Genomic DNA, 17,145 nt, shown 5'->3' on the forward strand with positions numbered 1-17,145 from the left:
AAGCTGCAAAGGCTTCACTCACAAAATGCAGTGCAAAAAGCGGTGGGTTTTAAGTTATAATTAACTATCAGTAACCACTGCAAAGTTCCTGGGAAGGTAAATGGTGTAGCATGAGAGAAGCACCACTCTCAAACACCTCTAAGCCTGGATGTCTTAGCAGCTGTCAGTTCTGTTGCTTATAAAGGCAACAAAAGCCGTTATTTTAAGGGTAAAAGCCCTGTGTATGCACCTTTTTTTAGCTGATAAAAGCCCCCACTATCAACCTAGACTGTCCTGTTCTCCGAAGTCGTTATCTGTATGAGCACACAATATCAATGTTATAATTGCATCCACTGAGAGGAACGTTCTTCACGTGAGTTATACTGATAAAATGGTACCAAGTTATCGAGTTCAGACCAGCCCTTAGAAACAAGTTAATTTTTGTTCCTCCCCTCAAGGACAGAGTCTTTATGTTCTGTTGTACAGGTATATACAGCTGTCAAGCTTTCGCATCTGTGCTTCTGCACCCTTCAAACACTCTTTACAACAACCATTAAATCTGCAAGGGATAAAGTTCTCTACACTTAAACACTTCTCTTCTTCTGTTACTCTTTCTCCCTCTTCCCGGTAGCTGCTGTCCTACAAACCACCCCAGCCCCTGTGAAAGGGATGGCATCATGCATCTTTCCTTTATGTAAGGAAATTTCCTTTATTAAGAAATTAAGCAGTCTCAGATTTCCCCCATACACTTTTCCACCTGCAAGATTTTTACAAATCGCTTCGTAGGCCTGGGCATATCATTAGTATTTGTGTCTGCCCCGTAAAAATTCAGTGGCTCTTTTTTCCCCCCTCTCTCATCCTTTGCTGCCCCAAGAACTGCTCACCATTGACTGGCAAGATCTTGACACCAAACAACTGCTCTCCCTTCCCCTTTTCTTCTCTTCCCTTGTTTTTCCCTCCCCTGCCCACTTGCCTACCACAGACCCATGACTCATCAAGGACCGTTGGCAATAAAGCAACTCTGGTTTAGGGCACAGCATTCAGCTGTCATTATCTTGGTTTTCCTAGTGCCAACCCAAGAAGTTACCAGCCTTGTGTAATAAGAGTCCTCCCTGCCCCACACCAGTTCTTTAGATAAACGTTTTCCATGAGTTACCTCAAGCAGTCATTCAGGAGTCCAAGTGTTCCCAGTCACTCTTGGTTGAGAGATTTCTCTGTGTGGGTCTCAGTGTAATCTGTGCAAACTATCTTGTAAGAACAGTTTTATTCTTCCCAGTGGAATGTTCCATCAGTTGTCCACCTCTTTGAAAAAGACAACAAAGGACAAAACCTGTATTAAATAATAATCACAACTTTCATTGTTTATAATCAAGTCCTTAATTGCAAGTGGAGAAATGCTTTTCCTGTAGACAACCCTGGTTGAAATCCTCCACCTCTGACAAGATAATAAATAACAACACAACTTCCATGTGCTGTCTTTCTCAGATCCAGCACCTTACTTTGTTCATAACAAGGATGACAGAATTCCTGAGCCCTACAATTCCTGCTGTCACACTGATCAGGAGATACACCCTCAGTTTAGCAATGCACCTTCTCAACCCTTCAGTAATTCAAGCCACCAGATCTGCTGGAGCTTCAGGATTCTGGTACTCATCACTGTATTCAAACCCCATCACTTTCTAGTTTGCATACAGCACTACCAATCAACGTTGAAAAACTGCCTTAAAAACATCAGAATAAATAACCCCCAGATTTTGTTACAAGAGATAACACATGAATAAAATGGACAGAAGTCACTTTATGCATCTGCAAAACACGAATGCTGCAAGAGATCTTAAGATGAATCACTGATATGAACAGTACTTTTAAAGTAGTTCATCAGACAAGGATATTTCCTAAGTCACTGAAATCCACCAATAAAATATGCTTCGTGCTCTGTACCCACCACCACTCCTTTAACCAAACAGGTAACTCTACCCCAGCAGACAAACAGTGGCACATTAACCTTTAGGAACAATACATGCTGCAGGACAAGGCCTCCAGAACTCATCAAGACCTCCCTTATGTGCAAAATATCCCCGAGGAACCTCCCACACAGCATACACTTTTTTCCCCTTCTCCCCAACTTTAGGCCAACCTTCCCCCCCATCACCGAAGCTTTGGAGACCCACCAGCACCAGCTGCTGTTCTGCAGCCACACACACACACACACACAAACCAGGTGAGATTCAGTACCCGCACCAAACCCGTGCCACGGGCAGGGACCAGCGGCGACGCAGCCCCAGCCCTGAGGAGCGGGAGGGAGTGAGGGCTCAGGCCGCTGGGAGCGGGGCCGAGGGCCTGGCTGGCGCACAGGCACAGGCCTGGCAGCAGCTGAGGCGGCTTGGCTGCGGCCCGGGAGAGCCCGCAGCCCCCGGGATGCGCTCGCAGCTCCCGGGATACGTCCTGGGCACCGCCGCTCCCTGAGGGCCGCCGGGGCCGGGCCGCGTCCCCTCACCGCCGCCGCGCGCTCCCGCCCCCGCCGCCCGTGCGCGCCCCCGCCGCCGCCCGGCCCCGCCCCCGCGCGCGCGCCCGCCCCCTGCTTGTTTGTGTTTTCTACCCCAGCGACCGGGCCACTGTCGGCGCCGCGATTGGCTGGTTCCTGCCCGCCGCCGCAGCCAATCGGCAGGCGCGGATGGCGGCGGGCGGGGTCTGGAGCGGGTTCGGATCTGTGGGAAGGCCGAGACCATCTTGGGCGGGCCGGGGGGGGAGCGGGAAGGAGCCATTGGTGCGGGATGGGGAGGAGGGGGCGCCGCACGCGCACCTGCCCATGGCCTCCATTTGCTCCGTGTGACACGGCCCGGAGCGCCCACGGTCCGCACCGGGCGGTCACAGCTGGAATCCTTCCGCTTAGGGGGATCATTGGCACCGCTGGGCAACATCTGTGACAGGGTTTGGGTCACGTGTGAAGGGACGGACCCCTGGACGAGGAAGGACAGCTCCTCGCATCCCGCCTGGGGACGCCGGGTGTTTGCACCGGGGCAAGCCTGGACAGCTGTACCTGGATCCCCCTCAGCGTGCTGTCTGCCCCCTTTCATTAGAAATAATTTTTTTTTTCCTTTTCTGAACTAAAGCCATCAGAAAAATAACGTATTATCTCTTTTTTGTGCGTGTTTCTCTCGCCTAACAAGGGGATTTCAGACCTTTTGCTGCTCCTCCACACATGACCCCTCTACCATTTCTTCAGCACTGGGACAGGGTTTTGGGCGGGGGACTGGGAAACACCACAGACTTGGCAGGCAGGATTCCTACTGCTCAGGCAATCGACGGGAAAAGGTGCTGCATCCGCCTTCTCCACTGCTGGAACTCTGAACACAGAGCAGGTGTAAGATGGACAGCCAAACCGTGCGTGTCCATCCAACAGCCTTCCAAACTTTCTACCTTATTTTAGTTTACATTTACCCTATTTATTCCTTGCGAACCGCCTGAGGCCAGACACTTAATTAGAGATGACAGTCATTGTCGTGTTTTGCTTCCATTCACGGTCTCTCCTAAAAACTCAGCTAACCCTTTGTTTTCTCTCCCTAATTTGTCACTCCCGAGAGCCCAAGCAACAGCAGACCAGCTCAGTGAGGGAAGCAAACACAGATCACTTCTGCTCTGGTACTTGTGTGTTACAGGATTTTTCAGCTGCCAGTGAGAGAAACTTCCTCAGTTAACAGATTACGATTTGATTGTCGTAGTATTTTTATATATTTTTCCAGTATAATTCTACTCCAAATCTGTGTACTTCTGACTGAAATAAGAGCCAAAGTTCCCTTGTGTAAGAGCTTCTGAATTCATTTACTGGCCCAGCTCTGCATGAATCATCAAAACTGGGTTTAAGAATTAAAACAACAATTATCTGTTAAAAGAATGTGCAGCATGATTGCATATTTTTATGATAAATACTTTCCCCATCAGACAAATGACAGAAAGAAAACCTTTCTTGCTCATGAAGACACTAGATTCCAGACTTTTTTAAGTCAGAACAGTCCAACATGCTCACACAAGACTTTTTTTCATGCACAACCTAGAGGCAGAGGTTGTTTCCCCATCAATCAAAAACCAATTCCTAGTTTGCTCTTTGCACCTCCACTGACTAGCGCCTACCAAGCAAGCCACTACAATGTCACAACCGAGATTTGGAAAATAAATTCCAGCTATTAACATAGATCATGGAATTCAGCTTCCCCTGCAAGGCAGAAAGGGGCTTTAAGAGATTTTTCAGTAAAGAGGTGGCAGAGAATCTGAAATGATAACCAGGACCTGCACAAGGAAAGATGCCACAAAATACCACATCATGCCAATTACACATTTTAAAGCACTGTAAAAAATTGCTAGAAGATTTTCTGGTGACATTTAGGACTGGATCACTTCCAAGAGGCCTAAAAGCTGGGTCAGTAGTCAAAAGAAGATGAAAAACTCTAAACCATCCAGCACACCTCCAGACAAGAAAATGGTGTGTTTTTAATTTCTTCTGCTGAATGTGTCTATTAGCAGCTGAGTTATCAATCACTGAAAATCTCCTCTAGATTTAACTGTGCATATTTTCTGATTTCTAAAGCACTGTGACCTGTAAAAGAGCTGCTGTGCATGAAAGATCATTTGTATTTTTCCATTGTATCAACCAGTGTACTAAAAGATATCGCCTCTTTTTGCCTTTCTAACCTCAAAACTGCCTGCAATAATTAAAAGACAGCTGATCACGTGCCAAGCTCTGATCTGTGGAGACCTGCTTGCTCCCTGTTGCCCTCCCTCCCCCACCACACTAATAGCAAAAATACTACCAAAATCCCCATTAAAACAAAAGAGCAGAATTCCTCCTCCCCTAGGAAAAAAAACCCTCTCTCGACCATTTCTGGTGGATTTGCAGCTCGAGGCAACCTGTGTGGGCTGCTCAGCCCAGCGCCCGCTGCCCCGCACCTGCATCCCGGGTTACCTGTGCCGACCCGCGCCAAGCGGGACTCGCGAGGAGCTGCCAGGCCCCTCCTGCGCTTCCACCCCGAGCTCCGCCGATCACCTGGAGCGAAATGCTTGCACGGAGGCGAGCGGGTCACTTTCTAGCAGCCTTCCTTCCTTAGAGCCTGCTGGGTTGTTTTCAAACTCTCCCCTCCCTTTCTCACATGCTGGCCAAGCCCTCCCGTAACACCCAGGGGAGGAATCCATTGGCTGAAGTTCCCCAAAACGCGTGGAGCAGCCCTTCCCCCCGTCCGATGTGGAGTGCACAATAGACACGGCGTGTCTCCAGGCTGCCCTGGGCAGTCTGCTGCCGGCCTTTGCTTTTCATCAAGGTTTATCGGAGCTGTCGCTGGGGTGACTCACGTAGGTCTTCCGACCTCCCGTATCAGAGCAGTGAAAAACAGACAGAAGCTGCCTTGGGTTAGAAACATCTAGTATTTTCCTTGTGCTCCCCACTGCGGATTTTTCAAAGTTTTACTTTCTGTTTTAAGTATTTTCGATAGGCAGCATCTGTGCTCCTGACACCTCAGCAGTGCTGTTTGATTACAGTCGAGTCTGTTACTGTGTAACTTGGAATATAAATTTCCACACATAATGCAGACAGCAAAAATGTATCATATCTGTTAAATCAGTCTGCTCTGTTCAGTTGCCTGTCTCTTGGCCTTCTGCTTTATTTTCCTTCAAACTACTTTTATTTTTGCATCTTCTACAAAAGTGCCTTCATAAAATGAACTGCAAGCACAGCAATCCCATTCCTGATCAGGCAGCGTCAGCTCCAGGTTGAAAGGGTACTAAAACACGCCTTCACTTTTTTTGAAGCTCAGTAATTAGAGTTGCTTTTGAACGTTGTCGCGCAGCTCTGTCAGTGCGCTGGTAGCCGGGCTGCGCTGCAGACCTGTGTGAGCAGCGCCTGTCGAGGCTGGGCACCCTTGGGAGGTGGAGGGGGATCACACTGCGTTTGCCTGAGCGTGGAAACTGCAGTGTCACCCACTGCCATGGCTTTGGATAAACACTTTCCCAAACCGCTGCCTTCCTGTCGCTATCATGGCTTTCCAGGATTTGCCCCTCACACTGCACAAGAAGCCTCCCCTTGTTCACAGTTCTGAGTACGCCCTGCTGGCAGAAGCATTAGCACTGGGGCTGTGCTGTAAAACTGTTCCAGGCATGTCTCCTCTGTGCTGCCGTTGTCATCTGTTCATTCTTGCCTTAACAAAGGGCAGTCACGCATCTGAAAAGACGCTTTACTGGAAAGGGCTGAACTTGTGAAATGTGCAGAAAAATGGGAGTACTTGATTTAAGGGTTCCAGACAGTGAGTTCATTTAAGAGCTAACAACCAGAAACATGAAATGCCACATTTACCTCAGAATAATTGTCCTTTTTTACTGGTTTACTGTGGGAGAAAGTCTTAGGGAGCCATTTATTAAAACAAGGTGTGTTATTGCCTTGTAATTATTATTTGACAAGCTGAGGTCCTGTGATTAATAAATCATGTGCCTGCTTTTTGTGTGTATATAATCACATGCTCTATATTTATATGGACAGAGGGTTACAGAACATTTACCTTTGTGCTTAGGACTGGCAGGAACTTCTGTGCTATCAGCTCTTCTGTCAAAGGCTCTGTGTGATATAATCCTTTTCATAAACTTGCCAAGTTCCATCCTCAAAGCAATTTAATATTTTGCATGCACAACTGCAGTGGGGAGGCTATTCCAGAACCACATTGTCAAATGGTTAGTAACAATCTTCTAATCAAAATGTCTGATGCCTCTTTTTGATCATTTATTCTGTACGAGCACTGGCCCTTAGCACCATCAGCTCTTCTTTCTTCCCTTACTACAAGTATTTATGCAGAGAAATCCTCCTGCTCTTGGCATTTGCTGTGCAAAATGAAGTGAAATAGCCTCTCCTCAAGCTCACCCCGGCCCTCGCTGCAGCCTGGGCCGCACCTCTCCTGCTGCCTTCCAGGACTGCATTTCTTGCTTCCTGTTTCCACTGTGTTGACAAGTCAGTTAGTTGTTGATCAAAGTGTGAGCTGCCAGCTAGTTTGTAGGAAAGGGTTTGGTCATTTGTGCCTATGACCATCACTTTCTGCTGCTAACTACCTTTTCCTGTGTAATATCTCAAGCCTCTTTTGTCCTGAGGTTGCTTCATATTTTCCATCGTCAGCAATTTCACCAGTTCTCCAGTAACATTAGTACCAGGCTCATTTACAAGAGCACTTGCCAGATCTGCAGGAGTGATGTTTAACACTCCCCTGCTAGCTGCCCTCCAGCCTGGCAGCCCTGCGCTGCTCTTACAGCAGGTCTTTAAGGATGTATCTTTATATATCTTGTGCTAAATCACTTCTCCCTTTTCTTAAGAACTTTCCGCATGGTACCATATAAAATGTACAATTTATGTCCAGATAGGTGAGATCCACCCTATTTCCTTCACTAAGCAGATAGCTTGAAGCTTGTCTTACCCAAGAAAGATAAATGGGTTTGATAAACCCATTTAATCTCATGCCATTACCTCCCTCTCTTTTGCTAGCCTTTTCTTCACCATTTTTTTTCTGAAGCTGTCCATATTCTATTAAGATGAGACCTTCATGCCTGTTCTTGTCCAGATCAGTTCACTTCTGTTCAGGTTCACTGTGCTCCCGTCCCTGACTGAGGGACCTGTTAAAGACATCGGGCCAGTTCTTCCAGAGCTCTGGCATGTGGATTAGCCCGTTCCTCTGCCTTCAGGGCAGGAAGGAGCCCTGAGATTTGCTTCTATTCTGGCCACCAACATTTCCATACCCCTATCCTCTTATCCCTCACATCTGCAGCCACATGATTAACATCGTTATCAAAAGTTAAAGAAAAGTATGAGTTCAGGTTTTGCACATACCCAATACAGATTAACCTCTACCCTATATAATCTCTTTTTCCTCCTCTGTTTTCTTCACCCATATGCAACCAGGAAAAGCTTTTTCCCATTTTTTTATTGATGTCCTTTAAAAGACAAAACTCCAACTCACTTTTGAGACATGGCTTTTATACCTGATCTGTTCTTTTGCTTTTTAAAATTATTCCTTGTAATGATTGCTCACTCTAAGTATCATTTCTGAGGTTGAAATTCATTCTACTTCAGTCTCTGTCTTCAAGATTTTCCCCTTGCCTGGGTTTTATCTCCAGTGAAGTTATGCTTCTAGTTAACTAGAGTTTTATCCCCAGTCCTGGAGTCTCATCGCAGTAAAGTTTAGACATGTAAATCCCCAAGCTCCTAAGGAAAGCTGGCTATATGGATTAGTTCCTGTTATTTATTTAAATGCGTCCCTTTGACGTCTGAAGCTCTATCAGTCATGCCTGCCTTCATAATAGGGATGTAATACTTTGAACAGGGTACTGTTTATCATTAAAAAACCTGCAGCATCTCAAGTCTCTGAGAAAAAACTTGACCAAAGGGGATTTTCCTGGTAGTTCTAGGGTAAAAGCAAGTAGCTCAGTGGAAGAGCAGAAGCAGATTAGTTGGTGTTTTTTTGAATTTTTTTTTTCACCTGATAAATAAAACTATGCAAGTCATCCTTTGTGGTAAACATCAACAAGAATTTTTACCTCAGCAGGGCCTAGACACACAGCCAAGGCCTTCTCCTGGCTAGTGAGGTCTAGAGGTCTGCCTGCCTCTGTTCACCCCATTTCACATCTGCTTTTTTCTCCCTCTATCCTCTCCCTCCTTCTGACTTACCTCCAGGAAGCAGCACACTGTCACTAAATCCCACCACTTGCCTGAAGTTAGAGAAGTGTTGGTATACAAGGACTTGGCATTTTCAGCTCTCTTGCTGCAAAGCCACAAAGGTTTGGCACCCAGTCCCTCCCACAGCACAGCCTGTTGAGCCAGTCAAAGAGTGTAACATCTTACAAATGTGTTTCTGATCTCCTGGCAGGTGACTGAGTGTATATCCAGGCTCCTTGGCCGCTTGGACCGCCTGGTCTGAAGGAAACCAGTGCTGCTGCACCTTCACTGTAGCCAAGGCTTGGCTAGTGGGAGAGTAGCAACCTGGCTGCAGTGCTGATAAAGGAAAACCATCTCTGGTCCTCAATAGTGTGTTCTGGGGTATCAAGGTTGAATTGTCCCTAGAGCTGTCCCCTGTCAAGGAAGGTCCCTGTGGTTTTCCTGTGTGCATATAGCCAGTGGGCTGGAGGGATCATGCTGGAGTTGGGGTCTGCAATAGCCATGCTTAGCCCTGGGGCATGGCACACCACACCCTGCCCTCCAGGCCCTCCAGGTCACTGGTATACTTAGCTACACTCAGCCACACCATGCCATGGCAAGCTGGTCTGCAGCCTCAGGCACAACAGGTGCCACAGTAGCCCCTCAGCAGTGAGCACGGGGCTCCAGGGGAATGGAGCAGGGCTTAGGAGCGGTGGGTGCTGCTCCCAGCCAGGTGTCTCCAGTGCACTGCCCGGGCTGTGCTGACCCTCTGGGTGGGCAGAGTGCTTGCCCCATCTCTGCACCCCCCAAGGAGGTGGTCTGGCACTCTAACTCTGGGAGAAGGCGAGGTGTGTCTTCGCGTTGGGGCATGAGCCACAGAGTCAGCACTTCGGGCTGAGTTCCCACCTCTGACGCCGACTCACTCACTGTATGTCCTAAGGCAAGTCACTTAGCTGCTGCTTTCCTTCCTTTCCTGACTCTGCTAAACGCCAGGGATAATAAGTAACTTTGTGTGAGTGCTACAAAGCTTTGAAATCTTCAGATGAAAAGGTGCTGTATAATTGCGAAGCATTTTTAATAATGCTAGTCATTCGCTTTGCCCTGCATTGCTGCCAGTCCCAGGCTGGAGCGCTGCAGCAGCCTCCAGCACAGTCAGTGAACATCAGGCTGTGCCGAAGTGGAGGGTTTTCCTGAGTTCGTTTCCGTTTTGACTTCATGCTGGTCCAAACAGGAATCTGAGCTCAGCCCAGGACCTGACAGAAAGCTGCAAACTCAGAACATCGCCTGGGCCTTGCAGGCAGGAGCTTTCTGGAAAGCTGGGGTATTTGGGGGAAGGGATTTAAACAGCTGTGTTGACAACACAGACAATAGGGATCCGATTCAGGCTGAAGGGGGCTATGTGAAAGGCGGCACGACACTGAAATTAAAGCAACAGTCAAGAGGAATGAGAGGGAAGAAAGGAGGATTACTTGGGCTGAAATGCTCCTGGTTTGGAAGCAGCCACAGCCACGTGTCCCAGGAGGTGCCTGGCTGGCACCAGCCTCCTCTGCATCCCAGAGAGGCTTTATCCTTTTAAACGCATTCTGCCAGGGGTGCAGAGGCTTCTGGGGCAGAGTGCTTGAGTGTGAACATTAATCCAGAGGATTACAAAGGCAATGCTTTTGTGAAGCACTGTAGCTAGAAAGAGATGAGGTTATCTTCTTTAGTTAGGCCTGTAGAGCTCATGTTTAACCACAATGTTATTTTTATTTGACTCCCTAAAATGACAGTAGCCAGTGATGCCTGCAGCTCACTGCAATCCAGTGTCTCTTCTTCTGTGCACTGCTGGCAACTCCTGTGATTTTATCACAACTTTTATGCTTTGGGTATTATATCCTAAAATCCCAGCTCCTTGAAAGAAGGGAATTTCAGCTTTCATTTGTAAACAAAGTATGTCCCTAGCCCTCAAGGTTTTGTGGATGAAAGATTTGAAACCATGAAACTAGTGCAATCTAAAAGCTCAAAAAAACTGGGAGGTGAATAAAGAGTTCCTAAAGTTTGTGGGCTAATAAAAAAAAAAGTTAAGAAAAGAAATAGCTGGCAAACAACTTTGTCTTGGGAAACAGGGTAGGGCTTGGGATGACTCCTGGTTTTTCGGGACTTGGGGTTGCCAATATGCCTTTGAACTTTTCAGCCATTCATAAATTTTTACATAACAACAGCAGCCACAGTGCACTGGAGCTAGAAATGCTGACATGAGGAAAGTGGTGGGAAAAGATTATTTTAGCAACATTTGACAACTCACCTCAAAGCATTACCTGAAGCCTCAACAACCCATATCCCCTTGAAAAGGAGCATCTTTTTGTTCCAGGAACTCATTTTGCACTGTAGTAAACCTCTTGAAGGTAAAGAGGAATTCAAAGGCTCTGCAAGATCATAGAAGCATTGAAAGAGGTTGAATACGACTTGGTCCTTTGTGTTTCAGCAAAGTGATTTTTCTTTGTTTCAGAGGGTGATCTTTGCCGAAAACCTCCAGGACCAAATAAGAGCAGATATGAGATTCAAAAACCTCATAAGCATCACTCTGCTTTATATTGTCTGCATCTTCAGGCTAGTTCACACAATCACAAGCAATCAGGACACCAGCTGACCCACAGTAACCCCTGGTGCACACCCCTCCGTGCTCCTGCTGAGCTGACATCCACTCGCTTAGACCACCTGCATGGTGGTTTCAGCAAACAGAATTTACTTCCCACTTTGCTTGGCTGACAAGAAGTGATTAATGAAAGTGAGTTCATGCCATTCCTTGCCATGGTGTGAACATGTCCTGAGTGCAGAGAGACGGAGCAGCTCCTGGGGGGAACATATCCAAACTGTGGTTCTGATGGGTTTCTTTCACTTCAGGTTTTTTTTCTCTTTTCATTGGGCTGGCAGAACACAGTGTTTTCTCACACTGCTAGGCACTGCTTACATCTGATGTTGTTTTAACTTACCTTAAGGCTCAAGTAGCCTTTGATTCAGTGAGACTGGTTTCTGGTTTTGAGATCAGACCCCACAGAAGGGGGTTTGGATGGGGGTTTTGGCTGAACAACAGCAGCAGCTTGTGAATCAGCATCTGCCTTTGCAGGAAGAGAAAAGCAGAGGAGCATGTAACACACAGCCTGTGAACATCCAGTCAGAGAGACATCAGTTTGGTGGTGGGAAATACCCAAGAACACAGCCCAACCCATTTATTTCAGATCTCTTGGGTCTATTTCATACACAGCCTGGCATCAGTCACACAAGGCACTGCCAGGTCTCTGTGCCCCTGTGGCAGCTGCGCTGCCTTCTGTGCCCGGCACAGGAGGGGGATGTCCAATGGCAAATCTACTCTGACTCACTAAAATACCCCTTTGTGCCCCACCCTCAGGGGTCCCCCCCCCCACTCACAGGCTAATTTGTGAGGGAAAAGGAAGGAGAAGGCTTCTGGGATCATTTACAGTATCCTGGATGCCTTACTGATATCTTGGAAGACTAATATCTAGCATATCCTGCCTACCTGAGTCAATCTTTCCCAGTTGCAATCAGATGGAAATAGGCACTGGAATAGCTCAGCTGGAGTGGTGCTGATCCCCATTAGCATCAGGACAGACCTGGGCTGCTCTTCCTGATGGTCTCAGTGTTCTTTCTTTTTACTCTGCTGCGAGAACACCTATTTAAGGTCTGACTTCTTTCCAGAGACCCTGCACTTGGTGGCAAGGGCACCTCGGGGAACATCAACGCCAGTCCCTGTGAATGTCTCAGTGCAGGGAGTGGCTCAGCAAGCTCATCATCACAGCACCTACCTACAGACAGTGTTATGAGCAGTAATAGCGAGCAGGGTAGATAAGGAGATTTAGAAGCTCTACTGGGGCACACACCAAAACAATGTTACTTGTGATTGTATTGCTGGTGAAGTACGCCCAGTTGCCAGATGCTGAATGCTAAAGTCCATGCAGGGCAGCAAGAGTCATGCACACACACAGAGCCCTCCAGTGTGCTCAAGTCTTGGGAGCCAGGGCCTCTACAAAACACTAATAGCACTGCTGTGAAACTGGTTTTTACATCTCAGCAGCGACAGAAACAGGCAAATTTTTCCTAGTTCCCCACCACAGGTGTGCAAAATACAGTGTGGCTACGCCCCCTGAGCTCAAGGTGAAAGTTTGCTGCCAAGAACACGTTGTTATCTGCCAAAGATAAACCAGCTGCAATGCAAAAACAGCCCAGCCAGAGAAGAAACCCACAAACAAAACAGACTTCCTGTGTTCTCTAAAGACACCAAGACAGTGTTTAAGGAAGGTGGAACTAATATACATGTTCTCAAACAAGGCTCAGGAACAAGGGGAGGACACCTTTTAAAGAAGAAACTTTGTTTCTAAGGCATAGGATGAAAAAGCTGCTTCCTGACCCAGGGCTGTGCTGCTGATACTTTCTGTCTCACCTTGAGAAATAGTGGCCAAAACTCTGTCTGGCAATTATTTAAACATTAAATAGGCTGGATTCAACCTGCCTTATGCAGCTTTCTAATTCCCAAAAAGCTTTCAGACATGCCCACTCATTCAGATCTGACCCAGTTAATTAACAATTGACATACAGTTCTATTTCAGTTTAAAGAAATAGTGTTCAGTTTACATTAGGTAGCTGAACGCTGCTTCTGAATGATGCTCTAACCAGAACAGGCCTGATGTGAACTGAAAAGAGACAGCTGCTGGCTTTAATCACCTTGGGTATCTGATTAGAAAACTCACTCTGCAGTAGGCTGATGCAATTGTGTGCAGATTAGCTTTAAGAAAACCATTCTCACAGTGTGGAAGAAGGATCCTGATGGCCCCACCACTCCTCTGCCTGCTCCCAATCCCCTGTGACACCCACCAGGGCCCTACTGACCCTCATTTTGTAGTAAATGGGGACAGTTAGGAAGGAAGAGGTGGAAACTACCTCTGCTTCTTTCACTTCGGCGTCTGGGAAGTCATGTTTCTGTGGTGCTGTGAATATGTCAGGCTAGTACGAGACTGTTTCATAAAGATTGTACAGTGCTGTAATGCACCACAGCTCCACTAAAGCAAGCAAAAGGGAGGTGAGACATGGCAGGGGAGTTGGAGAGGATTCCTGGTCACCAGGTCACTAAGTCGGGCCCTGCAATGAGAATCATTTCATATCGTATCATAGGATATCCTGATTTGGAAGGGACCCACAAGGAACCTTGAGTCCTGTGCAGGCAACCCCAAAATTCACACCATGTGCTGTTGTCCAAATGCTTCTTGAACTCTGGCTTTCTACTGTGACCACTGCCCTAGGGAGCCTGTTCCAGTGACCAACCACCCCTCTGGGTGAAGAACCTTTTCCTAGTATCAAACCTAAGTCACCCGACACAGCTTCATGCCATTGAATGCTGATCCTTATGGGTATTTCTTTCGTGTAAGGGAAAAGGAGACACTTTGTTTCATCTAAGATGTTCTACTAAGATGTTTTAGGAAGAATCCCTGGTTCCCATTTTGTGCACAACCGGGAGAACTTTTCCTTCACGAATACATACCACATGCTGTCATGGTTTCATGCTGCAGCATTGCATCAGGTGAGCCAAGCACATGAGGAGAGCCCAACCTATTGACACAGATAAGCGGAGATTGGCAGAGTCAGATGTAGAAAAGGAAACAGAGGCAAACCTGTTCTCTGGGGCTGCCCTTGCTGCCACCTGCACAAACACAGCACAGTCCCAGGCTGCCTCAGTGCTGGAAAGCAGGCAGAGGGAGGCTGCTTCACACAGGGCCAGCATGTGCTGCAGGGAGCCTCTGATCAGCCCGGCTGATGTGCCAGGGCAGTGTCCACCAGCTGACCCCATATCAGCCTGATCCAAAGCAGGCAGCACTGTCCTCAGCTCCTTGCACACCCCTGCCCTCCTCCAGTCAGCTTCCCAGGGAGGGCTCCTGTTTTCAGACAGCCTTGACCTGGTCTGCTCTGTGGGTCAGGCAGGACACCTGGGTTAAAGCCTGGCTGTCCCACTGAGGTCAGTCACAGCCTTGTGTCAAAAGGCCAGGCTGGTGTTTGGGTGCGGGCTGGTGTTCACCTGTGAAGTTTTTCAGACCTGAGTTCCCCTTTCCAGCAAGAAAATGAAGTGTGACAAAATCTGGACTTGAAACACTATGTTTGAACAGCACGGTTTCAACTTAATTTTTTTGTTATGGATATATGATGTCAATTTGCCTGATTTCTAGAGTGAGGGATTCATAGATCCAATGAGACGGTATCACATAAAAGAAGGTTTCAACATATCCAGGACAGAAGAACTGAAGCTGTTTGTGCTTAAAATACATTACCTGTGTACCTCACCTGCAAAACAAGAGACACTGATTTAAGGAACTGGGGAGCCAGAAAACCCAAGTGCCAGCCTTTTTGCCCATGACTGATTTCCTTAGCTTTTCAGTGGGGCAGATGGATCCATTTCCCTCCCTCAGTGGGTGGTGGGAGGTGTAGTTTGTGCTTTGATAGTGCCCTATGCCCTGCCTTCACAAGGACTGGACCTTGCCTTGTCTCAGTTTTCCTCCCAGTGTTTTCCACTGAATGAATTCAGCAAATTTCGTAGTAAAGACTCCCCTCAGCTTTTGTCCTTACTGCATTCTTTAAATATTTAGTACAAGTGTGTCTTTACATCACTCTGACTGAGCTTTATTTCCTCCCAGGAGCTCTGGATAGTGGCAATGGAGGTGAGCCAGAGAGAAGGCCAGAGAGTGGGAAAGGTCCCTGTACAGCTGGGGGCACACCAGGGAGGATGGTCTGCTGAAAAGAACAAAAACCAGCAAAGGCAGTGGGAGAGCACAGGGAAACAGAGTAATTGGGCAAACAGGGGACTTAGGTTGAGATGAGATGGAGAAAGTGCCTGGCTGGAGAGGATTTTATATGGCGCTTCCAGAAGGCTGAGAAGATAACCTGGATGGAGACAGAGAAAAGCCAGTGGGGACACACAGCTTGCCCAGTTCAGTCACAAATTAAGAGAAAAAGGGAAGCGAGGACATATCTAGAGGGACAGGAGTGGGTAATAACAATTAATAATAATTACAGAGTGAACCACTGAGATGTGTTCACTTCAGCTTCAGCACCAGATGATGGCAATCACTCTCAATCTGTACAGTGGGAGCTGCCTGCTAAGAACCACAACTTGTAGAAATTATATTTAAAAGCAAACCTTTTGTCCCCCTGCTTCCTTCTTACCCCCCAAACTATCTTTAATTCATTTGTGATTTTTAATAGATCCCTTAGGAAGCTAGAAGTTGTTGCTGGGACAACTGCCCACCAATGTATATGCTTTATTATTCTCTTTATTAAAATCTTTCTTTTTAAGAAACACAAATTGAAACACTTTGCAATCAGTTACACAGATCAGTTAATACTGGTGACAGTTCCTACATAATTAAACAAGTACTAACAAATTCCAACTGTTTACAAGCCAAAACTTAAATTAACAAGATTATATAAGCTCAATAAATAGTACATCTGGTCCAGTTCAAGTATAATTCAACAAATCACAGCCTTAATCCTTAGAGAATAGAAAAAACCCTGAATATAACCAGCCTAACACTAATTTAGTGTTAAAGCCAATATGAAACTTTGTCTAATCTTATGGGGCAAATGTTAAATTCTTTCAATTTTTACTTCAAAGAAAGTAAATTGCAGATTGACATTAAAGACTATTTGAGATCAATACAGATTTCACAAAGTTGAAAAACACAGTCCCTATTAAAAAGTGCAATCTTTGGTTGAGATGTGTTGAAATGGTTTGTATATATTAAGGAAGCTCCTTTTTAAATATCAATATTTGTTTGGCTAGACCTGAGCCTTCTTTGTGCTATATATATATAGATATATAGATATATAAATAAACAGCGTGGATTATAGTGATGAAGAATTATGCCAACTAAAAAAAGTCAAGATTTTAAATATAATAAACCAAAAGAAACAACACATTTTTACACAAGCTGAGGAAGGTAAGGGGCTGACTACAGTAGCCTTCTTCCTCAGCAAAATAGGTAGTAGAGAGAAGTTGAGGAGTTGAGTGCCTGTCAGCATTGCATGATGGCCTGTTGGAGAGGGAAGGAGATTATCTCCGAGTTCTCGAAGTGCATCGGGCTGAAAACTGAACATGGGGATTGTTAGGAGCTCGTTGAGATTTGGGATTGCTTTTAACTGCTTTCAAATGCTGAGGTTTAGGGGGAGAAAAGACCTTCTCAGAAAGAAGAATTGCCTGTTTGGCCATTCCCAGGATTTTAAAGATTGCTGTTGTATCAGGACAGAACTCAAAGGGACAGGGTGTCCAATCTATTTCTACAAATGTCTGGGTCTGATCACGTCTTCAGGACTGGGCTCTGCTTCTGCATCACTCATCTGAGTCATCTACCACCAGCAGAGGAAACTGCACAGGGCGTAGATGCCATCCAGAGCCTCCTCCTTCCTCAGTGACAAGCAAGGGCCTGTACCTGTGACCCCAGCAGGGGATCTGGAGACCACACAGTTCCTGG

At 46.6% G+C, this 17,145-nt stretch overlaps 1 protein-coding gene across 4 annotated transcripts in view; it reads right to left on the reverse strand.

Moving 5' to 3' along the window:
* Positions 1 to 5,103, reverse strand: part of PDCD4 (programmed cell death 4) — an 18,769-nt gene extending 13,666 nt beyond the window's left edge. Inside the window, exons 1-2 of one of the 4 annotated variants that reach the window (XM_051800466.1) lie at positions 4,940 to 5,103; positions 1,136 to 1,281 (exon numbers count right to left, since the gene is read on the reverse strand). The gene's annotated coding sequence lies outside the window, so the exon portion shown is untranslated. Of the gene's footprint in view, positions 1 to 1,135; positions 1,284 to 2,214; positions 2,484 to 2,578; positions 2,596 to 4,939 lie in introns of those variants that run through there. The other 3 variants (XM_051800467.1, XM_051800465.1, XM_051800468.1) reach the window with 3 other exon arrangements.
* Between the last annotated feature and the right edge of the window lie 12,042 nt (positions 5,104 to 17,145).

This window comes from Manacus candei, unplaced genomic scaffold (assembly GCF_025592945.1).
Source record: "Manacus candei isolate 608988 ecotype Guabito, Panama unplaced genomic scaffold, ASM2559294v1 h1tg000050l, whole genome shotgun sequence".
Lineage (NCBI taxonomy): Eukaryota > Metazoa > Chordata > Aves > Passeriformes > Pipridae > Manacus > Manacus candei.